This window comes from Cervus elaphus, chromosome 23 (assembly GCF_910594005.1).
Source record: "Cervus elaphus chromosome 23, mCerEla1.1, whole genome shotgun sequence".
Lineage (NCBI taxonomy): Eukaryota > Metazoa > Chordata > Mammalia > Artiodactyla > Cervidae > Cervus > Cervus elaphus.
In genome coordinates, this window is record NC_057837.1 from 11,009,720 (window position 1) to 11,037,432 (window position 27,713).

At 48.9% G+C, this 27,713-nt stretch overlaps 2 protein-coding genes across 7 annotated transcripts in view; one reads left to right on the top strand and one right to left on the bottom strand.

The window, feature by feature from the left end:
- The window catches only part of LOC122682160 (ankyrin repeat domain-containing protein 26-like), a 371,465-nt gene extending 355,564 nt beyond the window's left edge, over positions 1 to 15,901 (bottom strand). For 5 of the 7 annotated variants that reach the window (XR_006337238.1, XR_006337236.1, XR_006337237.1 and 2 more), the window contains exons 1-4: positions 11,472 to 11,964; positions 6,324 to 6,420; positions 1,353 to 1,525; positions 791 to 857 (exon numbers count right to left, since the gene is read on the bottom strand). The gene's annotated coding sequence lies outside the window, so the exon portion shown is untranslated. Of the gene's footprint in view, positions 1 to 790; positions 858 to 1,352; positions 1,526 to 6,323; positions 6,421 to 11,471; positions 11,965 to 12,617; positions 12,847 to 14,109; positions 14,320 to 15,108 lie in introns of those variants that run through there. The other 2 variants (XM_043884975.1, XM_043884976.1) reach the window with 2 other exon arrangements.
- Positions 1 to 27,713, top strand: part of LOC122682180 (ninein-like protein) — a 333,523-nt gene that overhangs the window by 225,095 nt on the left and 80,715 nt on the right.

A 27,713-nucleotide genomic window follows, 5' to 3' on the forward strand; every position in this document is an offset into this window, starting at 1 on the left:
TGTCAGTTCTAACCTGGAAGGAAAGAAGCACCCAACCTGTTTCTGGGCAGAGGGCCCAAAATCACTCAGTGAATAACCTCCCCGGAGCCCTTCCTCTTGTCCCCTAGATTTACTCTGAGTCCAATTAATTTAGAAAGTGATTTTTGGACACAGAGAGGTCCATCTGCTTCATCCAGTAGCACAGACACGTGGTTCATTCGCCTGACGTCCCCACGCTCAGCGCTGAGCCAACAACAGCCTCGGCCCTGAGGACCACAGTCTGGACGGTGCTCAGCACCAGTGCAGACCTCTCACTCAGGAGAAGCCCCAGGTCAGTTCTGGCCTCCCGCTGGAGCCGTGGTCCTGCACATTCTGCCCTGTGACTCACTCTGGTGAGAGGCGTCCTTAAGGAGCCCGCACACCCACGTGCCGGTGCACCCAGCGTTGCTGAGCACACCTGTGACTGCCTTCCGGGAGCTCTGCCAGGTTCCCAGGACCAGAGCCACGTCTCGCCCTCCACTTGGGGCACAGTCAGGGCCTCTGGTGAGGGGGGAGGCTGCTGGCCCAGGCCCGGCACATTAGGAAGGAGGCCCCTGGCCCATGCCTGCTGGTCGCGAGGATCACTGTGACCCTAGCCAACCAACTAGCTGCTCTCTTAGCCAGCAGTCCCTGCCCAAGGGTCTGACCTCAGGAATCTCAGAGAGACCACCCACACTAGGCACCTCCCAGGAAATTCTCCTTTCCTGGCAGCCTGCTGTCTGACAGCCCAGCACTGACCAAAGGGGGCATCCACCACAAGGCCAGGCTTTACCTTGGGCTTCAAACAATTCATTCTGAGGCTCCTTCGCACTGTCGGCTTCTTCATCAGACTTGAGACTCTAGAAAAACAGAAAGAGAAGGATGTCAGCCACAATTAACCCGCATGGGGAGGATCTGCCCCGTGGATGTCCTTTCTGACACGAAGGCCCAAAGGCTCCCGCAGTGGACAGCTCAAGGAGTCTCAGTGAGGGCCCTGGAGGCATCCATCATGAGCCGGCCAAGTTGTATAGGGTGAGCCTTGGTCCAAGTGCTGGACGCGGGTGATCGTGGTTGTGGCACACCTGCTTTTTCTGCCCTCAGCCGAATAACCTTCCCTCCTCCTGCAGGGCCAGGGGAGGGTGGTGGTGAAGGGGGATCCTCCGAGGTCCCCGTTTCTGAAGGAGGATGTTCCGTGGCCAGAACTGCCCTGCAGACAGGGAGACCCAGAGACACCTAAAAACCGAATGTAGGTCCCCAAATAGCTGCTCTTCCAGCGATGAGATGCCCTCTCCCATCCTCCTGTGTCATGTCATGTGAGCAGTGATTGGGGGAGGTGCCCGGGGGGGTCCACCCACCTCGACGCTTTCCAGGGACGCGGAGCAGCAGAGCTGGCTTCTCACACTGGGTGTGACCGGCTGCTCCGGTAAACCTGGGGCTCCACCTGCAGCGCCACAGGGCTCGGGCTGGCTCCGACAGCCGGACCACTTAGAGCTGCTCATGGCCTTTGAGGGCACAGCCTGGGAGGCAACTGGAAAGAAAATGGGAGGTGTGTGGGGCTCTTTAAAACAGACTCTGGGCCCACTTGTGCTTACGAAGATGCAGATTCGGAGGTGCCATGTGGCTCTTGGGGACAGACAGAGAAAACGCCAGAAGAACACGCGGAAGGGCCAACGTGGGCCTGGGGCTGAGACAGCCAGGCTAGGAGACAGGACTTTCCATACTAAACGCTCGGTGTTGCTTCAGTGTTTCCAAGCAAAATATGCTTTTCTATGTGATAGAAAACTAATTTAAAAATCTAGCTCTTTATTTCTTTCATTTATTTTTATTAGTTGGAGGCTAATTACTTTACAGCATTGTAGTGGTATTTGTCATACATTGACATGATTCAGCCATGGATTTACATGTATTCCCCATCCCGATCCCCGCTTCCACCTCCCTCTCCGTCCATATCCTCTTAGGTCTTCCCAGTGTACCAGACCCGAGCACTTTTTACACAAAGAAATAACCTTACAATAATCCAAGTGCTCTAGTGACCAGAAGGTCATTTCCCACCCACTTGACCCCACCCCACTACAGGACCCCACCTGGACAGGACACAGAGGCAAGGAACTCAGCACAGTCACGAAGGCTCAGACTCCGAATGGGTCGAAAGTCGGGTGCAGAGGCAGGTGTGGACTTCGGCTAGGGATTCATGAGGCTCCCTCAAGCCCTAATACACCCCTGAACTTCCTTCTTCCCTCCTTACCTGCCCACATCTGCGGAGCAATGGGGACTCCGCAAGCAGAGAAGAAATGACACTGCCTCTGCAGGAATCTGAGTGGCCAGAGAGACTGGGGAGTGGGGGTGCGGCCTGGGCTGTGACCAGGAGAGAACGCGGGTTCGAAGGGAAGCACCCAGAAGGGGCCAGCTGGAGAGAAAGGCAAAGGGTCCCAGGAAGCAAGGCCAGGACAGGGAAACAGACCGTTTCACACCGGTGGGTCATGTTCCCAGGGACTAACTACCACCTCTTCTCTCTCCGCCTCACCCGAAACTGGCCTGCAGCCTCTGACCTTGGGAGCATCAGAGGAGGAGGCTGGGTCCAACCGGGCCTCCAGGAGAAACAGTGATGCCAACGACGCACAGAAACTGAGGACAAGGAAGGAGTCTTGGGAGGAAGATGCTGAGTTCCATGTGACAGAGGACATCTAGGGCAGGATGACCATGTTCCCGGACTCTGTGAGGTTATCATGGGCAGGGTCCGGTCCTGTACACTCTCCCCATGTCGGAACTCCTGGGGCTGCTGGAGAACAGGGGGTGGTCCCACTGACAGGGAGCAAACGGAAGGCTTGAGCACCCCATGCAGGGAGCAGGGGCCTGCATGCAGGCTCCGCACCTGCTCTGGTTTCTGTCTACACACAGGCTGTGGCTGCTTTCTGAGCGGGGAACAGCGGGAAGAGAAAGGCCATGTCAGGTGGGAGTGGGCAGCGGGGACACACTCGGGAAACCAGGTTGGCCTGAAAGCATGTGGACCCCCGCCTGGGGCTCAGTAACTCACTGCTCACTGGAGGTCGTGACCCAGCACCACGTCTGCGCCCTTGGCCTCAATGGGCTCCTGCCTCTCCCCTCCTGAGAACCCCTGGTGTGCGTCTGGAGGCCCACCTGCCCTTGATATGGTACCCCTTTCTTCATCGTTTCCGCTGCTCAGCACTTTCCTCAGAGCAACGAGACGCCCAGAAATCACACACATAAGGACAGGTTCATAGATGTTCTCTGAAAGTGTCACCTCCTCCCTCCACTAGGGGGAAATGGGTCCCCAGGAACTTGTCCAAGCAGCAAATCAGGCCAGGAGGGGGCAGCATCTCACCACCCACAGAGCACAGAGCTGTGGCCTCTCAGTGGGAAGCTCTGGGGGTCACGGCCAGTCCCCACCCGCTGCCCAGACGGCCGGCAGACCACAAGGTCAACCGAGCCTTGTGCCTCCTGTGTGTGCATATTTATTCATAGGACCAGAATGCTCTCAGCATGCTGAGAGGCATGGCCAAAAGATTAAACAAGCAAAAATTAAAAAAAGACTTTTTTGGTTACGTGTTCTGTGATGGCCTTCACTGAAGGAGCAGAATGACTGAGAAGCAGAATGTTCTTCAAAACCCCAGCCATTTGGCCCCAGGGTGCCACGCACATTCCTGGAGCATCAAAGCACATGTTTCCAATCGTGGCATGAGTCGCTGGGAAGGACCAGCAGGCAGATTAGAAAGTCGGAGAGAGGGATGCTGTGGATTGGCCGGGGAAGCAGGGATGAAGTCCATGGGGGAGACCGCGAGGGTGGCCCGCATGGGAAGCACACACCCCCGGAGGGCCGGGGCAGGGCTCACTGGGCTCTCACAACAGGGGATGCCCCTGTGCACCAGCTCTGGCCGAGCCACCTCAGGCAGGCCTATGACTGACCCACCCACTGACTGGGTAATTGAGGAAAGTTCTGAAAATTGAAAGAAGAGAAAAACAACACAAAACAAAACGGGGGTTGGCAGAGAAAAGCACCAGTCACGAAGAGGACACAAGTGGAGGACTCACAGGAGTTCCAGCACAGACAAGGGAGCGATGACACGGGCGTGGCCTTTCTCAGGCACCTTCATGTCCAGGGTCACACGATCACACCCCAAGTCGGGAAAGGCAAGTGGCCTTCTTCCCACTTCAGGGAAGAGAAACCTGAGACAAAGCAACCAATGACCAGACCCTTCAGGTCCCAGGGCGGCCGCTGACAAGCTGGCTCCTACCACTGGTTAGTCTACTCCCCAAGTCAGACTCCCTCTGCGCCCCCCCACTCTGTCACGCCCAACCCCTTATCAGACAACTCCCCCGTCAGGCTCCTCCCCCAGGGCAGACTCCACCACTGTATCAGGCTCCTCCCCGGTCAGGCTCCTCTACCCTGTCAGACTCCTCCCCCGGGCAGACTCCGCCCCCTTATCAGACTCCACCCCCGTTCTGACTCCGCCCCCTTATCAGACTCCTGCCCCATCAGCCTCCTCTCCCCCAGGTCAGAGCTCCTACGTGGCTCCAGCAGCAGGCTGTGGGACACCAACCGATTTCAGCCCCAGGGGAGGCCACAAATGCTTCCCCAAGGGCCTAGCTCCAGACTAGAAAACCTCACCTGAGTAATGGGAATGATCAGCCACAGAATTTCAGGGGTGGGGGGCGCTGGGGGGCTCACTGGAATCTACATGAAAGGTACAGAGCCCCAAACCTCCCAATGGCACCCGCTGCCCCAGTCATGCACCTGCTCCTGACCAAGGCCCCTCCCGGGGTCTGGGAGCCGACCAGGGCCCTGTGTGGGGCAGATGCATTGAACCCCGGCACTGTGGGGGAGGAACGGACCGTGGAGGAGGAACGGACCCGCTGGCCACTGCACTCTCCCTCCCAGCACTCCTCACATGCAGCCTCGACGGGTCATCCGGCCAGAGCACGGCAGGCGCTGCCAGCCTAGGAGTTGGCCCATCTTCTAAGGAGCACGTCCGCCATCACCTTCCCACTGGACCCACAGGCCACAACTCCAGGCGGGCCTCTCTCCAGAATTCTACCTCCACCTCCTGACAAGAATCAAAGCCCCTCTTCACTTATTTTGAAGTATTACCTTTGTTTTACGGGTCCCACCGGAAACCAGGGTCTAAGAAGTTGGAGGAGCACAGAGCACTATTGTCTGAGATAGAAGACAGGCGGAGGGCTGCCTCAGCTGGTGGCATCCTGCTTGCTCCACCAGCCTCCCAGCCTGGCCAGCACCTTACACCTGCACTGCGCTTTGGATGATCAAATTCTTCCACCTCTCCACACCCACTTTATCTTGTCTATACCCTACAATGTAAGGACCACACTAGATATTACTTGACCTTCCTGAGACTGTGACTTGGAATAAACATGAATTTGGTCTTCCTCCCATCTCTTGCACAGCTTCTAAAACCCTCCAATTTCCTAAGTGATAACAGCAACCACACCCAAGTTTATGCTGATCAGGTGACTTTGAGAACTACACCTTGAGATGGGCTGGTTGCCAGGGAAACCAAGGATGTGATTAGAGGTTGGAACTTTCAGCCCTACCCCTGACTTCTAGAGAGCTCAGAGGCTGGATGTTGAATTCAATCACTGATGCCCCATCACTGGATCAGTCATGACTGTGTAACGAAACCTCCATAAACCCCAAAAGGACAGCATTCAGAGATCTTCTGGGTTGGTGAACATGGGGAGACCAGGGAAGACTGAGGCCCAGAGAGGGTGTGAGGGCTCTGAGCCTCTTCCCACAGCCCATGCACCTCTCACCCTGAGTTACATCCTTTGCAATAAACTGCTGATCCAGTAATGGGTTTCCTTGAGCTGCTCTAGCAAATTAATTGAACCTGAGGAGGCCGTGGGCGCCTCTGATCTTTAGCAGTGGGTCAGAAGCAAAGGAGACAAGCTGGACTTGAGATTGCTGTCTGAAGGCATTGCTGTCTTAGCCTGTGGGGTCTGAAGCTGTGTCCAGGGGGACGGTGTCAGAATGGAGTTGAACTGTAGGACACCCAGCTGGTGTTGCAAAATGGCCTGGTGCGGGGGAAACTACACAGATCTGGTGACCAGAAGTGCCAGGGTATTCACAGGATTTTGTGCAGTGCAGACGAAAACACAAGAGTCTTCCCCTTGCAGAATCATTTCACAAATAAGGAAGCCAAAGAAGAAAAAAAGCCAAGTGCTGCAGTCCATGGTCCCAGTCCATGCAGCTGGGGAACATAGACCTGCTGCATTGTTCAGGTACATCATCATATTCCAGAAGTCACAGAATCACGGAAAGAGATGTAAAAAAGACCAGAAAGGCCTCTTACCTGACTCCAAAGGCCCACTGTCTTCATCTGAGGAGGCAAGACCAGCCTGTGATGACAACACAGCCATGAAACCGTCCTTAAATTCCTCGAAGTTAACCTGTGAATTTGAGAAAAGCGGTCAAAACTGCTTTCAACAGGCCACATACATAACACACTGGCCTTTGGGGTTTTCTCAGATGGAAGATTCTTATGTTGCCTTCAGCACTGAGGACATTTATTTTTTCAAATATTTACTTAAGGTTTTAAAAACCTTTTAACCAATTAAGAGTGAATCATAAGCCCTTCACCAAAAAACACTATCAACAACACCATAAAAGGAAATTAGATAAGATAGTTAGAAAACAGTGCAAAAAAGAGGCGTCTGATGACCACAAACATTAGCACATGAAGAAATATCCATGCCTTCACTACCCACCAAGAAAGAGAACATGCCAGCACCTAGGCTAGTCCTCCACCAAGGTTCCTTTCCTAATTAAATACCCCGCCCCTACACTGGGGGGAAAAAAAAGCTCTGAACACTCAAACATATGTCCTAAGAGTTTCTCTGGAGTATACGCACCTAAGAATGGGATTGCTGGGTCACAGAATATACATTTATATCCTCTTGGCAAATTGAATCTTTTGTCACTATACAATGCTGACCCACTTCAGTTCACTAATGCTTTTTACCCTAGAGACTAGCTTTCTTATGGAGCTTAAAAGCTTTACCCTCTTCAGGGACTACACAAAGCACGTCTGATAATCTGTGTCTGGGTTATCATTTATATTAACTCTGTACCAGATATTTTTGTTTTATATATAGCCAAGGTTCATTTAGAATTATTCAAATATTTGCCACTTTGTTTTTCATTTCTTCCTTCATTTCCGACCTTCTGCCTGGGATAGTTTTCCATCTATCTGAAATAGATCTTTGAGACTTACGTTTTGCTTAAGTATGCTGGTGCTAAGCTCCTTGAGTGTGATTGTCTGAAATGTTTTCATTTCACTTTCTTTTTTCAGCAAAAACATAATTTATTAAAAGAATATTAGAAATGATCCAGATGTACTTAAAGAAAATGGGTAAATAAACTGTGACTCAGTCAGACAATGAAAGACGACAACAGGGGAAACAAAAAACACTAACAGAGACAATAAATGCACGCCGACCTGCACTCTCTGAATACAGACTGCAGACATGATACTGAATAACAGAACCAGAGTATGCACTGAGCATGTGCTGTATATATGTCCACGTGTATGAAGTTCAGAAACAGGCAAACAAATCTCTGCTGTTCTCATCAAGACAGTGGGAACTGTCGGAGCCAGAGGGACCCCAGTGGCACCTGAGGAGGGATGCAGGATGCTGGGGGCCCAGGGATGTTCACTGAGCTGCACACTTCCCAACTCTTTTCTCTGCCTGTGCTTCACCTGACGTCACACAGAAAGAAATCAACACAGGAGATACTTGTAGGTCAAAATGTCACCGGTATGTGCTAGAGAAGCAGGCCTGGGGCTCTAGTTCCAAGCATGCTTCCCACACCTGGCACAGAACTTGATTGAGCACATTTCTACTGCTGCCTCTTAACACTAAATGCAGCTGTTGGCTGTGGAACGTCTCTGCCTGGGTTATACACTATCAGACCTGAAGGTGGACTACTTATATGTGTGTTTATCTTCTGGCTCCCCAACTAGCATGTGGTCTCATGGCTGACACACTGTAAATACTCAACAAAGGTCTACTGGATGTGTTGGTCTCTATATCCTTCAAAACTGAGCAGAATTCACCTTCTCAAGGAGACATACTTTCACCTTTTTTCTTCAAAAAAAAAAAAATCTATTTATTTATTTTTGGCTGTGTTGGGTCTTCGTTGCTGCAGGCTTTGTTTATTTGTGGCGAGTGTTCCTTGTGCTGTATGGACTGACCATTCTAGTAGCCCTCACTGGAAGGTGGGTGTGAATTTGCTAAACTGCTAGTATAACAATGTCTGAAACTTCTTTTTTACGATGATGCATCAATTTCATCTGGTGGATCTATTAATTTATTGTTGTTCAGTCACAAGCCATGTCCAACTTTTTGCGACCCCATGGACTGCAACACACCAGGCCTCCCCTGTCCCTCACCATCTCCCAGTTTTCCAAAGTTCATCTCATATCGCTGATGCCATCCAACCACCTCATTCTCTGTTGTCCCCTTCTCCTCCCTATCCTGAATCTTTCCCAGCATCAGAGTCTTTTCCAATGAGTTGGCTCTTCCCATCAGTGGCCAGAGTATTGGAGCTTCAGCTTCAGCATCAGTCCTTCCAGTGACTATTCCAGGTTAATTTCCTTTAGGATTGGCTGGTTTGATCTCCTTTTGATTCAAAAATCTTCTTCAGCACCACAATTCAAAACCGTCAATTCTTTGGCACTTAGCCCTCTTTATGATTCAACTCTCACATCCTTACATGACTGCTGGAAAAACCACTGCTTTGACTATATGGACCTTAACTAATCTTAAATTGAAAAGGCTGCGTCAAGACTTTTGCCATGTGGATCAATACTAGAAAGAATATTCTTGCATAGCTTTCATTTCACAGAGATATTGTATTACTTTCATTTTACCTTCTGAGCTGCTACATATTGTCTAGCACATAATAAGTGCTCAAAAATACTTGTTGAGGGACTTCCCTGGTAGTCCAGTGGCTAAGACTCCAAGTTCCCAATGCAGGGGACCCAGCTCCACTGCTGGTCACGGAACGAGATCTCACATGCCGCAGCTAAGAGATCGAATGCCCCAATTAAAGATCCCGCATGTTGCAGGGAAGGCTGCTGAAGCTAAATAAGTAAATATTAAAAAACAACAACAACATAAACCTTGACTACGTGGGAGCAGAATGAAATGCCATTTTGTTTGATCCAGTCTCAGATTTCCTTTGTGTCTCTGATAATACTTATCAGCTTCCCTCTGACCCATCAAACACGTGGGGATTTGGGGATTCTCTGGTGGCTCAGTGGCTAGGCCTCTGCACTCTCACAGCCAAGAGCCCAGCTTCAATCCCTGGTTGGGAACTAAGATCCCACAGGCTGTGTAGTGTTACCGACAAAAAAAACAACAGCAAAACAAAACAGGAGGGAATCTGATGGCTGAGTGTGCTGCTGTTTTATCTGATACCATTTGACTGTGTTTGTGTCCTCTCCCATCACAGCTCACAAAAGGACAGAGGGCCAGGATAAAACACATCAAGGAAAGCAGATAACCTGTTTATGCTGTTTTAACCAGTGTTAATTTTCACAAATGTGCCTTTTACTCACCTAGCTCTCGAATACAATTCTAGGTGATATCAAGAGGGGCTAGGACATGAGCGAAAAAAATCACACCCGATTTTTTTTTTTTCTAGCCGACCACGCATGGCATTGGCATCTTAGTTCACCAGCCAGGGATGGAACAAGTTCCCCCTGCAGTGGGAGCATGGTGTCTTAACCACTGGACCACCAGGGGAGTTGCCACACCCGAGTCTGAAGTCCATAAAGAAAGAGCAGTAGAGGGAAAGTGACCAAGCCCGCGGGGTGGGTGTGAGAGGCAGAGCCCTCCTCGCCCCAGGAGCAGCTCTGCTGGCAGCACCGGCCACACAGGCTCTGGGGGAACTAACAGGAGTCAGACGCACCTAGAAGCTCCCCGGGGGCCACCAGGGAGGGGTTTCAGGTTGCTCTTCATTTGTTTCTGCCCAAGAACCAACTCAGGAATCTTTCTAGGCTAGATTTTTTTTTCTCATTCAAAATGAGACCACTTTTATTGAATTCTGTGGGGGGAAATACTCTTCCTTCTAAGGTAAGATGACCAACACAACTATAGGCACTGCTTTTTTGTTTCCGGTTTGTTTTTTTGTTTGTTTTTTCCCAGACTGTGGGATCTTAATTTCCAAACGAGGGACTGAACAGGGCCCCTGGCAGTGAAAGCCCAGATCCCTAATAACTGGCCCACCAGGGAGTTCTCAGGCACTGTTTTAAATGAACGTGTGCACCTCCCTGGTGTCTAGTGGTTAAGAATCCGCCTGCCACGTTCAAATCATGTTCAAATGGAGGAAGAAGTCTGAAGTCGAATGTTAAGAAGGAGAACAACACATCTCTGATTTTCTTCAAACTTTTCCATTTAAGGAAAAGACAGAAAGGTGACAAAATTTACAAACAAGAAACAGTGTCCCAGCAAGTTTCGATTCTGAAGATGTTTAGCCAGAGGGATTCTCTCCTAAGTGTGTTTCTGAACTATGTCCCATAGATGGGGAAGGTCCCACAGGGGTCACTGCAGGGTTGGGGAACAGAGAAGTCACAGCTGCAGGGCCTCTGGTTGCTCTTCAGCTACAAGGCACTATGCTTGTCTACGTTTTATGTAACACGATTCCCTGCAGGAGTTTTCTTTTTTAAAAGAAAGGTTCCTTTCTTTGGGAAAAAAAAGAATCTTTTTGTAAGGTATGAGAGTCATGGATTTAGTCAAAATTCCTAATTCTACAAAAGAAGTAACAAAGGCCATGTCCTTCTGACTGAGTCCAGAGTCCTAGGACAGCTACTTATTCAGATTAAGAAAAAAACTCATAGATTTTAAGCTATAATATAGACAAAATGACCATGTAAAACCTCGTTATACAGGTCAATAATACTTGTGTGACATGACATTCAAAGTAAATTATATGTTTTAAATGCATGAACAAGAATAAATCAATATCAAATTCCTATCTGTCGCAGTCGATATAGTTAATTTAGAAAACATACATATTTTTTAAACAGACGACAGGGAACTTGAAGGAGAGAATCTTAAGTTGAATCAACCAGGACAAAAGTGAAGAGATTCAACCTTAAAAGGATGTTCACTTCCTCTAGATAGAACCTGGCTTGCTAAAATGACTCAGTAATGAATTATCCACATTTTGGGTTATTGAGGACAAAATTTAAAACACACAACAGATCTCTCTTTACTGTTTAGCATACTTCTATCCAGGCTCTCATCATTAGTTGGTATACACAAAAAGCGTGAGTGTAATCTCAACTATCATCTAAATCCGGTCAGAAGTTGCAGTTGAACTTCATTTCCTCAGCCTGAAGTTTCAAGGGGAGCACTTATACTCCTACCCTCCTCATAAGAAGCCAGATTTACCCAACGGGTGAGTTTGGGAGAAGGAACTAAGAAGTGCTTGCCTGGTTCCCAATCTCTTCTTTGAAAAGATGTATGTGCGCACAGCACCGTGACCTTGGGTCTGTGGTAGGCAGCCCGCCCCTGGGACAGGGGTCAAGCCTTTCCTTCCTCCTCTTAGGCCTCAGCGGGGGCAGGTCTCTGACTTGGGATGAAGTGCTTGGAGGCCCGCTGTGATTGCGCAGCGAGAGCACGTCCTCCAGGTTCATAGCTCTCAAGGACGCAACGTAGCTCCAGTGCTGTCGAAGAAACCTTAGATTGCTCTTCTGTGATGGCAAGAAGCCAAATGGGAAAACAGGTTGAGACTGCCTTTAACAAGGGCTGCTTTTCTCTGCATCACCATCATGGAAACACCATCAAAAACCATAAACCCCTGTGCACTGACTGAAATGGACATTTTAATCACAATGATTTCACAATGAAAACTAGTTGCAATTTAAAGACTCCCCTTCATTGCTATCTCAGTCATCATTCATCCAGGTGATGTCAAGACAGAGACAAAACTGAACTTCATTTCCCAGTTTTAAACTACAAACTTAGAAACATTCTACAACTGCTCAGCAAGATATGTTTTAGAAATTGAAACCAAAATTCTGTAAGTAAAATAGCAATTAAAGTTGTACGCTTGTACAAGAAAAAAACAAAAAATGTTAACCTAAAACCAGAAATTAATCTTTTGATTATGTATCACAAGTTTGTTTAATTCATAAAAAACAATTTATCTAGGATTCCTTCCAATAAAAAACACCCATATGTGGTTAGTGTTTAGATGCCAGTCATTTCCACTTAGGGGTAGAAAAACTGTGGTGGGAGCAGCAGAGCCTGGAAATGATTGTGAACCACTGCCAAAGTGAAATCAATTAGAAAGTAAATCAAACATGTGAAAGTACACTTTCGGTTACTAGACAATAAGATTTCATTTCTAAAGTAGAATTTCAATGCAGCTTTTCAAGAAATTTAAGAATTTAAGAAGTATCTCTTAAAAACGAGAGATCTACCACAAAAAAATCATTAAATGTCTCCTTGATTATCACAGTTGATTATAGCTTTACAGTGCATAACTCAAAAAAACACCTCAGAAGTTCACCAAATTAAAAATAAGGATCATTTATATCAGAAATCTGAAACCCAGTGAAAAAAAAAGAACTAACCTCGGTCAAGTAAGTCTCCACGCTGTCATTTGAACCGTGTGGAATTGAGGTAGAAAACTCTACAATTGCTCCTGAAAGAAGATTTGCATTGAACCCTGAAGTAGGATTGAAATTTCCAACAGAAGAGGGCTCCAGGACTAGCGTGCTGCTAGGAGTGCTGAGTAAAGATCTCTTCTGCTGTTTCTCCACCTCAAGTTTGGTGCTGATCTCTGCCAGGCGCTCATTAGTCCTGGGGAAGATGGAAAGCACGGATTTCATTCATGTTTCCCTCTGTGACTTGCATTTTGTAAGTTGCTGCACATAAATGGAATTCCCATTACACTGTGTGAACACTGAAAGCAGAGAGCAGACCTGCTGGAAACAGTGACAGATGTGACCTTGTTCTAAAGAAGCTCACGTGTGTCTGGGCTCCTCAGGTAACAAGTCACAGCTGCGAGAGGACAGAATGGGCATCAGAAAGGGAGGTGGGCTCACAGTGACACCTGCTGCCTCTGGGACATGCCTGCCCCCAGGAAACAGTTCAGGGATGAACAAACAGACCTCCCACAAAGCCACGTTCAAGTGCTTCCTCTCACCACCCTTGTACATACGTGTCACTCATGACCTCGGAGAAATTAAGCATTTGGCTCTAAGGAATCACCTCAAGCCACAATCCCAAGTGAAGGATGAGAAAGTCAGTGGGTGAGACTGAAGAGAGCTAAAACAGCCCCAGGAATAATGAAAAGTATCCCCTGCTTTTCCAAAGTTCACCTTACTTTACTGCACTTCTACGAAGGGCCTATGTCAGCACCTCTTTTTGATGGTCCAAAATAAATAAATAAATAAATAAATAAATAAAGATCCAAAGACAAATTTTGGTCTCATTTAAAATGCCAAAACTCTAAACAGCGTTCAGTGTACCTTTTAGAGGGAGAGGCATGGCGCTCCCCATGCAGGGAGACTGGCCCCACTGAGCTCCTTCCCCGGAAGCCACACCCCACATCTCAGCATCAAGTCCCACAGCCCTGAACCCTCTCTGGGAGCACCTGTGCTTCCCTTGTGTATGCTTATTTTGGGCATCGACTAGCAGAACGTGTCCTCAGGTCTCTGCTCCTTTGCTGTATGCTCTCTGGGCTTATGAAAGGCGTCCTAGGAGTGCTCTGCTTTCAGAGGCGGGGAAGCCTGGACTCGGCACTGCAGGTGGGATCTGCCTTTCCAGCCTCCATACACCCCCTCAGTCAGGTCACCATGCCAGCGTCAGCCACTCTGTGAATTACCCTGCCTTTCACCCCTGGGTGAATGTTTCCCAATTTCACAAGCATGCTTTTACTTAGTGTAGGAAAACTTACCAGGATATCTTATTACTCATTTTTCTTAGGGTGCCCTCTAGCAGTGATTATCTAGTTAGCTTTCACTTCCTACTAATCTCAGGAACCTTGCTCTATAAAAATTAGGCTTCAGACACAAATTAATGGACTGAATATATTTTCTGTGATTCTGGGTTTTGACTTACTTGTCTAGTTTCTTTTCCAAGGACTTTCTTTTAGTTTCTCTAGGTAGTGTTGCTTATATTTTTCCAACTCTGCTTTATTAGAATCTTCAAAAGTTTTCCTCTTGGAGAGTTCAGATCCCAAGTCTTTAATTCTGAGTTCCATCTGACGTCTTATGGAAGCAATATGCTCCTCTTGGAACTGCTGCAAATTTCCTCAGATGCTGCTTGTATCTAAGTCAAATTTAAAAAGATAGTTTTGTTAAGGATTATAACCTGAATATTTGCTCCATTCAGTTTTGAGTCAGGAATTCAGACGGCGATTTTAAATGTGAACATAAGAAAATTGGAACTTGAAAATAATCATCGTCAAGGCGACATGAATTAAATCTGAATTATAAAATTAATGTGGACTCAATGTTCTAGTGGTTATAGTAGTCTCCTGCATTGCAGGCGGATTCTTTACCAACTAGGCGATCAGGGAAGACCATATTAAAACATTACTAAAGCAAACTGCTGTTGTCATAAGCCCATATATTTATCACTACCCCCGGCCCATGCTTTCCTGTCTCTTGAAATGTTCCCTGCAGATCAACTTGACAATCCAAACACAGTAATACTTTCAAGTTTCAAGAACTATCTTTTCAAGGCCCAAGGGGTAAGACACCACAATTCAGCCTGTTTCTCTCTGATCCTCTCTAGCACTTTTACACAGGCACAGGTACCAAAGAAACATACACTTGTTGGGAGACTGGGACTCACACACGCCACACTACACACTATTGTTTCTAAAATAGATAACTAAGGAGGACCAACTCTATAGCACAGGGAACTCAACACTCTGTAACAGCCCATACGGGAAAAGTGTTTTTATAAAGAGCGGATATACATATATACACATAAGTGATTCACTTTGCTGCACCCCTGACACTAACACAACATTGTAAACCAACTCTACTCTCTAAACTTCTTCTCCCGAGAAGAACGGAAGGAAGAGACACAAACATTTGGCTATAGACTGACCTGGCATTATGCAGCAATTTTTAGATAAAACTCACTTCAGAACCCAAAGTGTAGGGTAGCAAAATCAGGATATTGTCACTGTCTTCAAATTAAAAACAATAAGCAGCCCGGTGGCGGCAGGACGCACGCACCGGCCAAGCCCACCGCCGGAGCCCCCGGGCATTCTCTGGGCGCCCTGCCGGACCCACGCGGAGGGGGCCCGGGATCGACCGCCAGCTGCGTGCTCCTCAGGCCAGATGGTGACCGCCTGCCCTCCCGCCTCCCAGGGCCCCATTTCCGGCTCACACGCCCCCTTCGCTGCAGGCCTGGCTCACAACGCCCCGAGGCGCCGGCCCGCGTGTCCCACTGACAGAGCCCCTTATCCGGCTCACACGCCCCCCCGCCCCCCTCCCCGGGCCTCCCGCCACGCGCCGGCCCGGTTCGCCGCTCACACGCTGCCAGCTCACGCTCCCCGCTCACACGCGCCCCTCTCCCCGCCCCGCGCCAGCCAAGTTCTCCGCTCACACGCTGCCGGCTCACGCTCCCAGCTCACACGCACCCCTCTCCCCGCCGACCCAGGTCCCGGGCTCACGCTGCCGGCTCACGCTCCCCGCTCACACGCGCCCCTCTCCCCGCTCCCCGCCGGCCCGGCTCGTCGCTCACACGCTGCCGGCTCACGCTCCCCGCTCACACGCACCCCTCTCCCCGCCCCTCGCCGGCCCGGTTCGCTGCTCACACGCTGCCGGCTCACGCTTCCCGCTCACACGCACCCCTCCGGAGGCTCCCCGCCGGCACGGCTCGCCGCTCAGACGCTGCCGGCTCAGCTCCCCGCTCACACGCACCCCTCTCCCCGACCCTCGCCGGCCCGGTTCGTTGCTCACGCGCTGCCGGCTCACGCTCCCCACTCACACGCACCTCTCTCCCCGCTCCGCGCCGGCCCGGCTGGCCGCTCACACGCACCCCACTCCCCGCCGGCCCGGCTGGCCGCTCACACGCTGCCGGCTCACGCTCCCTGCTCACACGCGCCCCTCTCCCCGCCCCACGCCGGCCCGGCTCGCAGCTCACACGCTGCCGGCTCACGCTCCCCACTCACACGCACCCCTCTCCCCGCCCCACGCCGGCCCGGCTCGCAGCTCACACGCTGCCGGCTCCCGTTCCCCGCTCCCCACCAGCCCGGCTCGCCGCTCACACGCCCCCCTCGCCCCAGTGCGCCAGGCCGCGCTCCCCGCTCTCACGACCGCCAACGCCGGCACGTGCTCCCCGGCCGAACGCCCCACGCGCAGGCGCACGTCAGGCTCGCCGCCCACACAACCCCCGCCCCCAGGCGCCGGCCGGTGCTCGCTGCTCACACGCAGCCGGCTCACGCTCCCTGCTCACACGCACCCCTCTTCCCGCTCCCCGCCTGCCCGGCTCCCGCTCACACGCGCCCCTCCGGCCGCTCCCCGCCGGCCCGGCTCGCCGCTCACACGCCGCCCTCGCCGCAGTGCGCCTGGCAGCGCTCTCCGCTCTCACGACCCCCGACGCCAGCACGCGCTCCCCGGCCGCACGCCCCCCGCGCAGGCGCACTCCCCGCTTGCCGCCCACACAACCCCCGCCCCCAGGATCGGCGAGCGTGCTCGCCGCTCAGACGCCCCCCGCGCGCCGCCGAGCTCTCAGAGGCCCAGCCTAAGTTCCCCGCCTGGCGCCTGCGCCAGGGTCTGCGAGAAGGCCATGGAGCCGGCCATGGAGCCGGCCCTGGAGCCGCCCCGCGCGGCCGAGGGAAGGCTGCCTGAGGCGGGGCGCCGTGAGGGCAGAGGCGAGCGGGCGCCTCCCTGGCCGCTGCTCTGGGGCTGCGCAGCCGCGAGCGGGATGGCGGGTGTGCCTGTGGCTCCACTCCGTGGCTGTGGGCAGGTCGGTTTCGGCAGCTTCCCGCGCGCGCGGGCGTCGCCGCCGCTGCCTCTGCGCCCCCAGCGGCCCGCCGTCCTGGAAGCCTCTGTGCGCGCCGGCTCCGGTGGGCGTCTCGCCCCGGTGACGCGCGGAGAGACCAGGAGATGGGATCCTGGAGCTCAGGTGAGAGTTACACTGGGGAGGTGGGGACAGGGTAGCTCGGAGTTAGGGCCGAGCCCTGAGGGCTGCTGTGAGGGTAGCCCCACCGGGGAGCAGACCATGCAAACACCCTCCCCTCCCCGCCTGGGAAGGGCGGGCAGCAAGGGGGCTCTGGAGCCTGAGGTTCGCTCTTACACAAGGCATTTCAGAGAAGCCATGGGATTACTCTGTGTCTAGATAGCTGTCGCAGCTCTCATGGCTCATCTGGTCAAGAATCTGCCTGCAATGTGGGAGACCTGGATTCAATCCCGGGGTTGGGAAGATCCCCTGGAGAAGGGAAAGGCTACTCACTCCACTCTTCTGGCATGGACTGTCCCAAAGAGTCAGACTTTGCAAAGAGTCAGAGTGAGCGACTTTCGCTTCACTAATTAAGGTGCTTCCCCACTGATGATGGGGCTTCCCTCATAGCTCAGTGGGTAAAGAATGTGCCTGCAGTGCAGGAGACCCGGGTTCGATTCTTGGGTTGGGAAGCTCCTCTGGAAAAGGAAATGGCAAAGCACTCCAGTATTCCTGCCTGGAGAATCCCATGGACAGAGGTGCCTGGTGCTCTACAGTCCATGGGCTTGCTAGAGTGGGACACGATTTAGGGACTAAACCACCACGTAGCACTTTGGGGAATGGATTGGATAGAAGAAAGGCTGGTTCTTGGTGGGTTAGAATAGACAGCAGGAGAGATGGATGTGGTCAGCAGCCCGGTCGGGGGTCGCTGAACACCGTGTCCTGAGACGACAGGTCTTGTAGGTGAAGGAGTCTTTTGGGCCTAGAAAAGAGAACAACAGTCTCAAAGGCCCCTTGCTCAATCATCTAACTTCGGAGAAAACAAAGCATAACTTTAGTTCCATCCTGATGCTCCAGGCCAGCTGCATCTATCTGGGACTTATCACCCCCTGTCCGGAAACCTACCACCCCCTACACCCGCCCAGAAGACTTATCACCCCCTGCCCAACTACAAGTGTCATCTTAACAAAAGAATACTCAAAATATCCCGCCTGATTGACGTTTCCCTTATCGCTTCCACAAACCTCCCTATAAGTATGAAGCCTCCTTGATCCCTTTCGGCGCTCAGCCTGGTCGTTAGGCCGACTGTCGCCCCTCCTTGCCTGAATAAAGGTAACCTACTTCTGTTGAGGTCGTCTTTCCTTTTCTGCCTCGCCGGAACTGTACCTTACAGTAGGTACAAGGACAGGGGTGGAGGTGAGAGGAGTAGCAGGGGAGGGGAGGGACCGCGTCTCTGGAGGCTTTTCTCAGGTAGCAGAGGAAACATCTGGCAGTCAGCAGGAAGAGCCTTTGGGTAGGGTGAGTCTTGTTTTGAACATCCAAGAGCACTTAGTCTGACCCTTGGGCCATTTAACAGATGGGGAAGCTGAGCCACTGGAATTACGCATCAAGTTAAAGGGCTTGTCTGAACTTGCAGCTGTTGGAAGCAGAGCCCCAACTTGAACAGTTTTCTTCGGTTGCAGTCTGTTATTCTTGCAACTTCAGGCAGTTACCTTATCTAAAAAGTTAGGAGACCACAGTGGGAGGTTCCCTGGAGCCCTAGAACTCAGAGGGGTTATTGTTCAGTCCCTAAGTCATGCCCCAGTCTTTATGGCCGCATGTATTGAGGCACGACACTAGGCTTCCCTGTTCTTCCCTGTCCCTCTGAGTTTGCTCAAATTCATGTCCATTGGGTCAGTGATGTCATCCAACCATCTCACCCTCTGTAGCCCCCTTCTCCTTGGTCATATCCTGAATCTTTCCCAGCATCAGGGTCTTTTCCAGTGAGTCAGGTCTTTACATCAGGTGGCCAAAGTATTGGAGCTTCAGCATCAGCATCGGTCCTTCCAAGGAATATTCAGGGTTGCTTTCCTTTAGGATTGACTGGATTGATTTCCTTGCTGTCCAAGGGACTCTCCAGCGACTTCTCTAACTCTACAGTTCAAAAGCATCAATTCTTCGGTGCTCAGCCTTCTTTATGGTCCAACTCTCATATCCGTACATGACTCCTGGAGAAACCATAGCTTTGATTATAGGGACTTTTGTCTGCAAAGTGGTATCTCTGCTTTTTAAAGCCCTCTCTAGGCTTGTCATAGCTTTTCTTCCAAGGAGCCAGGGTCTTTAAATTTCATCGCTGCTGTCACCATCTGCAATGATTTAGGAGCCCAAGAAAATAAATTCTGCCACTGTTTTCATTTTTTCCCCATCTATTTGCCATGAAGCGATAGGACCAGATACCATGATCTTAGTTTTTGAATGTGGAATTCTAAGCCAGATGTTTGAGAGGGGTGGAGGCTTTCCAATAAGTCCCCACTAAGGTGGGAAGACTAGATCACACGGGGAGAAAGGAGCGCAAAGGCGCAGACACTGCCCACAGGTGCTGGCTCTTCAGTCTGTGAGTCAAACTGTCTGTTTGGCTCAGACTTGAAGTGTTGGTTTCCCACTTTGGGAAGTGGCAGGGAGGAGGAGGGGAATCAGGGGTGAACTTACAAGTGTAAAATCACTGGCTTTTCTGGGTCTTAGAGGGCGTCGGTGCACCTTTTCCTGCAGTCCTGGCTGCCTTTGGGGGCTGGCCACTGGGACAGCTGAGCTGGGTTAGACTAAGAATTGGTCTTGATCTGATCCACCCCTCACACCCTGGACCCACACATGCTTTCGAGAATCATGCCTCCGTGGCAGATGGTAGCTGGTTGAGAGCAAGGACTCTGCCTTTTTCATTCCAGAATCCCTCATGGTTAGGTGCTGTGTTTGGCAGATTGGACTGATGCCCTCTGTATCTGCAGAACTGATAACCATTTGAGTCTTTAGGAAAACTATCTTGAGTTCCCAGGGGCTTGCAGCTGGTGGTGGGAGCACAAAATGATGCAATTCCCAGTGTGAATTTTAACAGTTTAAATCTTAAAAAAATAAATAAAAATTTAGATCTGGAAACTCGGTTGTATCTTTACAAGTTTATTTCATACTTGTCTTTTGTATACCTGCTGATCTAATCGTGCAAGAGTTTCAGCTGTCCCTTAAAATAATATTTGTGGGAGAAGGAATATTGAATTGAATTCTAGGAAAGCAGACTTTTCCATGATATCTTTTTAACCAGTTGATGAAAGAGTCGGTAGAAGGCAAGCTTTCATTTTTCATTAGAAATCATTTCTTACATTGAAGCTGCATTAAATAGTGTAATTTTGTAGTTATACCCGTAGTGCTAAAGCATTTTTTTTTTGCTAATGCTTTTATTTTGGCTCTAACAGTAAATGGGTTGCTTATCGTTGTTTTGTTTCGAGATTTTTTTTTTTTTCTTTTGGTTGTCATTGTTACAGCATTATTGGGTGTTTTTTTTGGTAAAATTTTTAATTGAAATATAGTTTATTTACAGTGTTTCAGGTGTAGGTGTTGCTTGTTCACAGACATTGTGTAGCATTTATGAATTTTATAATTCTCATGTTTTTATCCTTCCAAGGGAAGTTTTTTTAGAAATTTGCCAAAGTAGATAGCAGAAAAACTCCTTTGACCTTTCTGTTTTCTATCCTAGCAGTGTGTAGGGTTTTTTTTGGGGGGTGGTGGGTAGTAACCTTGTAAGATCCTTTTCCAATAAATGAGTATTTTACCTGCTTTTGTCATGTGTTATTACGTCTGTAGACTATTGGCTTTTTGTCATTAGTTTTATTGATGTATGATTTATGTACAACACAGTACACATTTTACTAGAGTTTTGACAAATGTATACAATCCTTGTAACCAGCAACCCAACCAAGATGTCTGCCATCCCAAGGATTCTCTTTTCTCTTTTGTGGCACTGGCTACCTCCCACCTGCAGCCTGAGGCAGCCAAGGATTTTCTTTCCCCTACAGATTATATTTGTCTTTTTTACTGTATTTCTGGAGTCAGCATGCCAGCAATTGCAAACTTTTCTGTGCAGAGCCAGTTAAAAGCATACAGTGTGTACTCCTTTCTGTCTGACTTCTCAGTATGGTGTCTTTAAGATTATCCTCAGTGACTGTGTTGATTGTGTATTTTATTAGTAAGTCATTCATTTTTATTGTTTTTAAATGTGGTTAACGATGCAAAACTTAAATGTTGCCATTTCTAACCATTCTTCTGTGTCCACTTCAGTGGCATTAATTATATTCACATTGTTGTGCAACCATCACCTCTATTTCCAAAGCTTTCTCATAACCCCAAATGAACTCTATAGCTTTTAAGCAGTAACTACCCACTCTTCTACCCCCTCAGCCTGGTAGCCTCTAATCTACTTTGTTTCTATGAGTTTGCCTATTCTAGACATTTCAGAATGTTGCATCATACCATATTTGTCCTTTTGTGTCTGGCTTATTTCACTAATCAGTGTTTTCAAAGTTCATGTTGTTGTATGTATCAGCACTTTTTTTTTTTTTTTGGACTGAGCAATATTCCGTTGAATAGACATACTTTGTATGAACATAGGTGTTCAGTTCTCTTGAGTGTATACCTAGAAGAGGAATTGCTGGATAATGTGGGAATTCGAAATTTGACTTTTTGTGGACCCACAAGACTTTTTCTACAGGGCTGTACCATTTTACATTCCTACCTGCATTGGACAAGGGTTCCAGTTTCTCCCCATCCTCTGCAACACTTGTCATTATAGCCATGTTAGTAGGTGTGGAAGGACTATTGGTTTTTCATAAAGTACATAAGCATAGAGTGTTGCTACAAACTTGGTGGGGGAATTAGGGAGTGTAATTTTATATGTTCCAGGAGGATGGACTGAGGCAAGTTCTGGAGGAGATGAAAGTTTTATACGAGCAAAACCTACCTGATGTGTAAGTTGGTAAGCTGATATTCTAAAACAGTTTAAGAAATATGATATTGATGTCAGATCATCTTAACATTAGTTTTTGGATATGTTTTCTTTTTTTTTAAATTCTCTGTGAGCCTGATCATACCCTAGCTATACAGAAGTAGAAGGATTTGTGTTAATGATTGTTATGTCTCCAGGGACCAAATAGTGCTTGGCACATGGTAGGTGTTCAATAAATACTTCTCGTTTGACTGGTATGACTTGAGCGGAATTAGGGTGGATCCAAGAGACATGACACAAGAGCAAGTAAGAGACCTAATGAGTGAAGTGTATTGTTTCCGCTGCTTGTTTTCCTCAGGTGAGGCCTTAGTGGGTTTAAAGGGAGAACAGGCAGTTTGCAAATTTAGCAGGAGTAGCAGTGACTTCCGAAAGCTTGAGTGAAGTGGGCTGGGAACTCCTGCTGCAGAACACTACAGCTTGGTAGGTTAGAGGGCTCTGGAGTTGCGGACTGTTTAGAGCCAAGCATGGGAGTGGGCACAGAGGAGAATTTGAGCTGAACAACAGACTTCAGAGGACCTGTGGTTGGGTGAAGAATAAGATACAAGACTACTGACTGCTGGAGGAAAAATGAGTTATTGAGAGCTCATCCTGGAGAGAAGTAAGTCTGCAACTTGAGCTTTCGTCCCTGGCCTTGTTCCGGTAGTGTTTTCATCAGTTAGTTGGGCGTAGAAATCAGTAGTGTGCTGTTAGGGTGTGTGGAGGACACAGGACAGTAGGAACACTTTACAGTGACTGTTTAAGGATAGATGCTGATGAACGAGGAGCTGATGTGCAAGAGATCTGCAGTAAATGTAAGGGAAATGGAAAGTCCTGCACTCAGGTTCCCAAGTCCTTCATTTGTTCCTGCAACAGATATGCACTCAGCAGTTATGAGCTGATAAAGGGCTCTGGTGTTTCCGTTGTAAACAGCGGAATCAAGAGGTTTGCCCCCGTGGCCACCAACAGTGTCATGCAGAAGGCAGATGTTCAATGCAGGTAATGCGGGTCAGAGTACGTGCCGTGAAGGAAAACACCACACTTGGAGAGAGTGTCATGCACTCAAAATATTGGCAGATGGAGAAATCCGGGAAATTCTCTCCGAGGAAGAGACTCTTCAGCTGGAGCCTGAAGACGCGGGTTTTAGCGAGGAAGTAACTGTGGGCAGAGAGCATTCTTGTTATAGAAAAATAGTTCTATAGGAAACATTCATATGTATTACATAAACATGCAGATGTGTTAAGAACATTGTTACAACAGCTTGGACAGAAGCCCAGTCCCTGTTCTACTGCAGCCAACCTCTTTCCTCTTCCTGGTGGCAACCGCTCTCCTGAAGCTGCTGCACGCCCCCTCCCTCCATCTGTCTGCACATTTACTGTAAGTGCGTGAATGAGAAAAACCTTAAACTGCTGGAAGAGATGGAAAGCTCAGATCTGGGGTAGGAGGACTCAACAACGTAATGTGAACTCTTCTCTCCATGCACATATGGTTGCTTAACCTATGACAAAGAGGCAAGGATGGACAGTGCGGAAAACCCTCTTCAATAAGTGATGCTTGGAAATCTGGACAGCTCCGTAAAAGAATGAAATTAGAACATTCTCTGATACCATAGACAAAAGTATACTTGAAATGCATGAAAGACCTACGTGGAAACTTTTAGAGGAAAACATAGGCTGAACACTCTTTGAGGGAATTCTCTGGCAGTCCAAGGGTTAAGACTTGGCACTTTCACTGCTGTAGGCCTGAGTTCGATCCCTGGTCAGGGAACTAAGATCCCACAAGTCGCATGGCACAGCCAAAAGAAAGCACTCTGACATAAATTGCAGAAATATCCTTTTTGATCCATGTCTTAGAGTACCGAAAATAAAAGCAAAAATAAACACATGCGACTCAGTTATACTTAAAAGCTTCTGGACACCAAAGGAAACAATAAACCAAACAAAAAGCTAACAGAGAGGGAAAAAATATTTGCAAAGGAAGCAACTGACAAGGGATTAATCTCCAAAATATACAAATAGCTCATGTAACTCTATGTCAAGAAAATTAAAATAACCAGAAACCCAATTTAAAAATGGGCAAAACAAATAAATAAAAATACAAAATAGAAATGGACAGAAGACTGTAATAGACAGTTCTCCAAAGAATACATACAGATTGCCAGTAGCCACATGAAATGATGTTCAGCATCACAAATTATCAGAGAAATGCATGACAGACCAGCAATGAGGTATCACATCACACTGGTCAGAATGGCCATCATCCAAAAGTCTGCAAATAATAAAAGCTGGAGAGGATATAGAGAAAAGGAAACCATCCTACATTACTGGTAAAACTGTAAATTGGTACAGCCACTATGGAGGACAGTGTGGAAGTTCCTTAAAAAGATGAAAATATAATAGAACTACTGTATGATCCAGAAGTCCCACTCTGGGGCATATATCTGGAGGAAACTAATTCAAAAAGATATACATACTCCAGTGTTCATTCCAAACTCCCTTTCCTTCCAAGGTTGCCACATACCATTGAGCAGAGTGGCCCATGCTATACAGTAGGAAAGACGATTGAGTTTTCCACCTTGGATCCATCACTTACTGTCAGATGGCTTTGGTGAGGCTACTTGACATTCCCTGAGGGGAGCAGCTGCTCAGCTTCTGCTGGAGGAACCAGGAGATGGGTTCCCCTCTGTCCCCTCCCCAACAGCACATTCCTTGGCCCTGGTCCACTGGTACTTTGTCTTGTCCAGGCAGAAATGTTTAGGCCTGAGTCCTGCTCCTCTTCAGTCGAGACCCTTCATCATTAGCCTTCCTCTACTCACCATCCTGGGGTCTGGGGCCTGGTGCCCACCTGTCCCAGGCCCACTGCCTCCTGGCCTCCTGCCCACTCTCCAGAGCAGCTGGACCCCTCCCTCCTCCCCAGCCTTACCTTGATTATACCTAATGTCCACCCTTACTAAACTAGTGTTCCACCTAGTGACGGCACGTCCCTGATTCTGCAGAAACAGTGATAATGTACAAATTAATAAGAGTAGTGATCGCTGCCACGTGTACACTTAACAAAATGCCCCTTTACTCTGCCTGATAACCTCCAACACCCACAGCTTCATAAAGTGAGGCTGGGATGAGTCAATTGAGGCTGAGGGTTTAAACTTGATATTTGAGCTGGGATTTGCACACGCGCAACCTGCCTGCCACCAAAATCTAACTCTTTCTGCTGCAGCCCTTGGTTTTTCTTTATCACTGTGGGGGTTAGTTGATATTAGTGCCAGATCAGTGCTGGAACAGCCTTGCTGGGTGTGACCTATCCCTCTTCCTCCCCAGGCAAACAGTCTAATTTGCAGGCTGAGATCACAGTAGACAGGAGATAGATACATGGATCCATAGACAAATGGAGAAAATAAATTGGTTGAAATATATGAGGCTCATTTTGAGGCAGAGCCAGAGTAATAATTCAAAAGGATTCCAGCATCCCGAGCTTTGCCTTATCCACATACTACTACGATTTCTCTTCTCAATGCTGAGGGCCCAGACATGGCCTTTGGGTTCTGCACTCCTACAGATGTGGTTTATTTAAGCATCTGAACGCCAGCAGCCCACCTTCCTTTAGACAGATTTCTTGTGCTCTGACAGCTTCAGAAATTAACCAGGGAGCAGGTGTGGACACAGCAGCCCAAGCACTGCTTGGAGCTGCAGGCTGCACTTGCCTGGGTCCTGGAGAAATTATTCTCCCATTCCTCAGCCTCATTCACAGGCTGAAGACAGCCCCAGGGCCCATCCCTGCCCATGATAAAGAATCCTCTCTCTCCGCCCTGCACACACCCAGGTTCAGACCTGGGCCAATTTCACCACCTTTCAGGTTGGCTGTTGCCTGTCCTCTGATTTCAGTGTTGACCATCTGGTGATGTCCATGTGTAGCGTCTTCTCTTGTGTTGGTGGAAGAGGGTGTTTGCTATGACCAGTGTGTTCTCTTGGCAAAACTCTATTAGCTTTTGCCCTGCTTCATTCTATACTCCAAGGCCAAATTTGCCTGTTACTCCAGGTGTCTCTTGACTTCCTACTTTTGCATTCCAGTCCCCTAGAATGAAAAGGACAACTTTTTTGGGTGTTAGTTCTAAAAGGTCTTGTAGGTCTTCATAGAACCATTCAAATTCAGCTTCTTCAGCATTACAGGTTGGGGCATAGGCTTGGATTACCATGGTATGAATGGTTTGCCTTGGAAACGAACAGAGATCATTCTGTCATTTTTGAGATGTTATGCCCGATGTCCGAATCCCCGAGCGGGAAGAGAGAAGGCTTCCAAGACAATGCAACTCGCAAAAAAGGGAAGTTTATTACTGTCTCGAGCCAGGGCTTTCTGCCACAAACATCACAGTGGTGCAGGGTCAGAAAAGCCCTGGCTCAAGCTTGGTACACAAATTTATAAGATATGCAAAAGCGGTTAGTAGCTGGCTTAAGCGGATTGGTTACATGTTTGCAAAGTAATTCTATCGGTACAGACTTTCGCGGGCTTTTCAGCTCTCCCTTTGTTCTTACTGGGCGCATATTGATTGGCTGGCTCCAGGTTACCTGATGGGGGTAGGGAATCTTACCATTTCGGGGGAAGCTAAAACTTAGGTCCAGGCCGCCCGTCATGGTATTAACTCTGGCAGCCTCACATTCCCCCCTGTCTTCTTGTTCCTGTAGAGGAATCCTTCTCTTCATCCTGAGCTACCATCTGATATTGCTGCCTCAATACCATAATCTGAATGGTATTTAGACGTTCTTTAATAAATGACATTAGCCGGTTTAAAATACAAGGGCCAAATGTGAGTGTTAATAATAGCACTATAAGCGGGCCCAGGAGGGTGGAAACTAAGGTGGTCAGCCAGGGGGAGCGTTGAAACCAAGACTCAAACCATCCCTGCTGGGCCTCCCGTTCCCTCTTTCGTTGCGCCAGCCCTTCTCTTACTTTTGCCATAGATTCTCTTACCACTCCTGTATGGTCTGCATAGAAACAACATTCTTCTCCCAGAGCCGCGCAGACCCCACCCTGTTGGAGAAAAATCAAGTCCAATCCTCTCCTATTCTGCAAGACCACCTCAGACAAGGAAGTCAGAGACTTCTCTAAGTGGCTGATTGATTCTTCTATGCGAGTTATATCTTCATCTATGGCGGCTCGTAGGGAAGAAAACCCTTGGCCTTGCAGAGATAGTGAAGCTATTCCTGTCCCTGCTCCTGCCAGCCCAAGACTGAACAAGGCTGCCATGGTGATCGCACTGATTGGCTCTCTCTTTTGTCTTGGCAATTCTCGGTCCCAATGTGAGTACATAACCTCTTCAGAGTGGTATAAGATTTTTGGCATTACAGCAACCAGAACACAGAATTCTTGACTCTGGTTAAAAACCTTCACATTTAAACATGGGGTTAGCCCAGTATGTGAACAAATCCACCAGCCCCCAACCTCTGGCACAATCCAATTTTTGCCATATAAGCGTAGGTTACTAATAGTCCGGGCACAGAGGGAAGTTTTATCACGTGGCACTGTGCCCAAACAGAGTCCCTGTCCCCAAACTTCATTCATTGTGAGGCCAACCTTGCGTTCTTCCCATCGGCATGGGGGTGGGTTCTGGCCTGAAGATAAGTAGTAAGAGACATTGAGGCCTATGGCCTCATAGAAGGGGGGGTGAAGATTATAACAAAGCCAACAGGACTGGGTTGCATTAGGGTTGGTATGGTTTAAGACCGTAAAGGCTGCATTCACTAAGGCCCATAGGGGGTCCTGA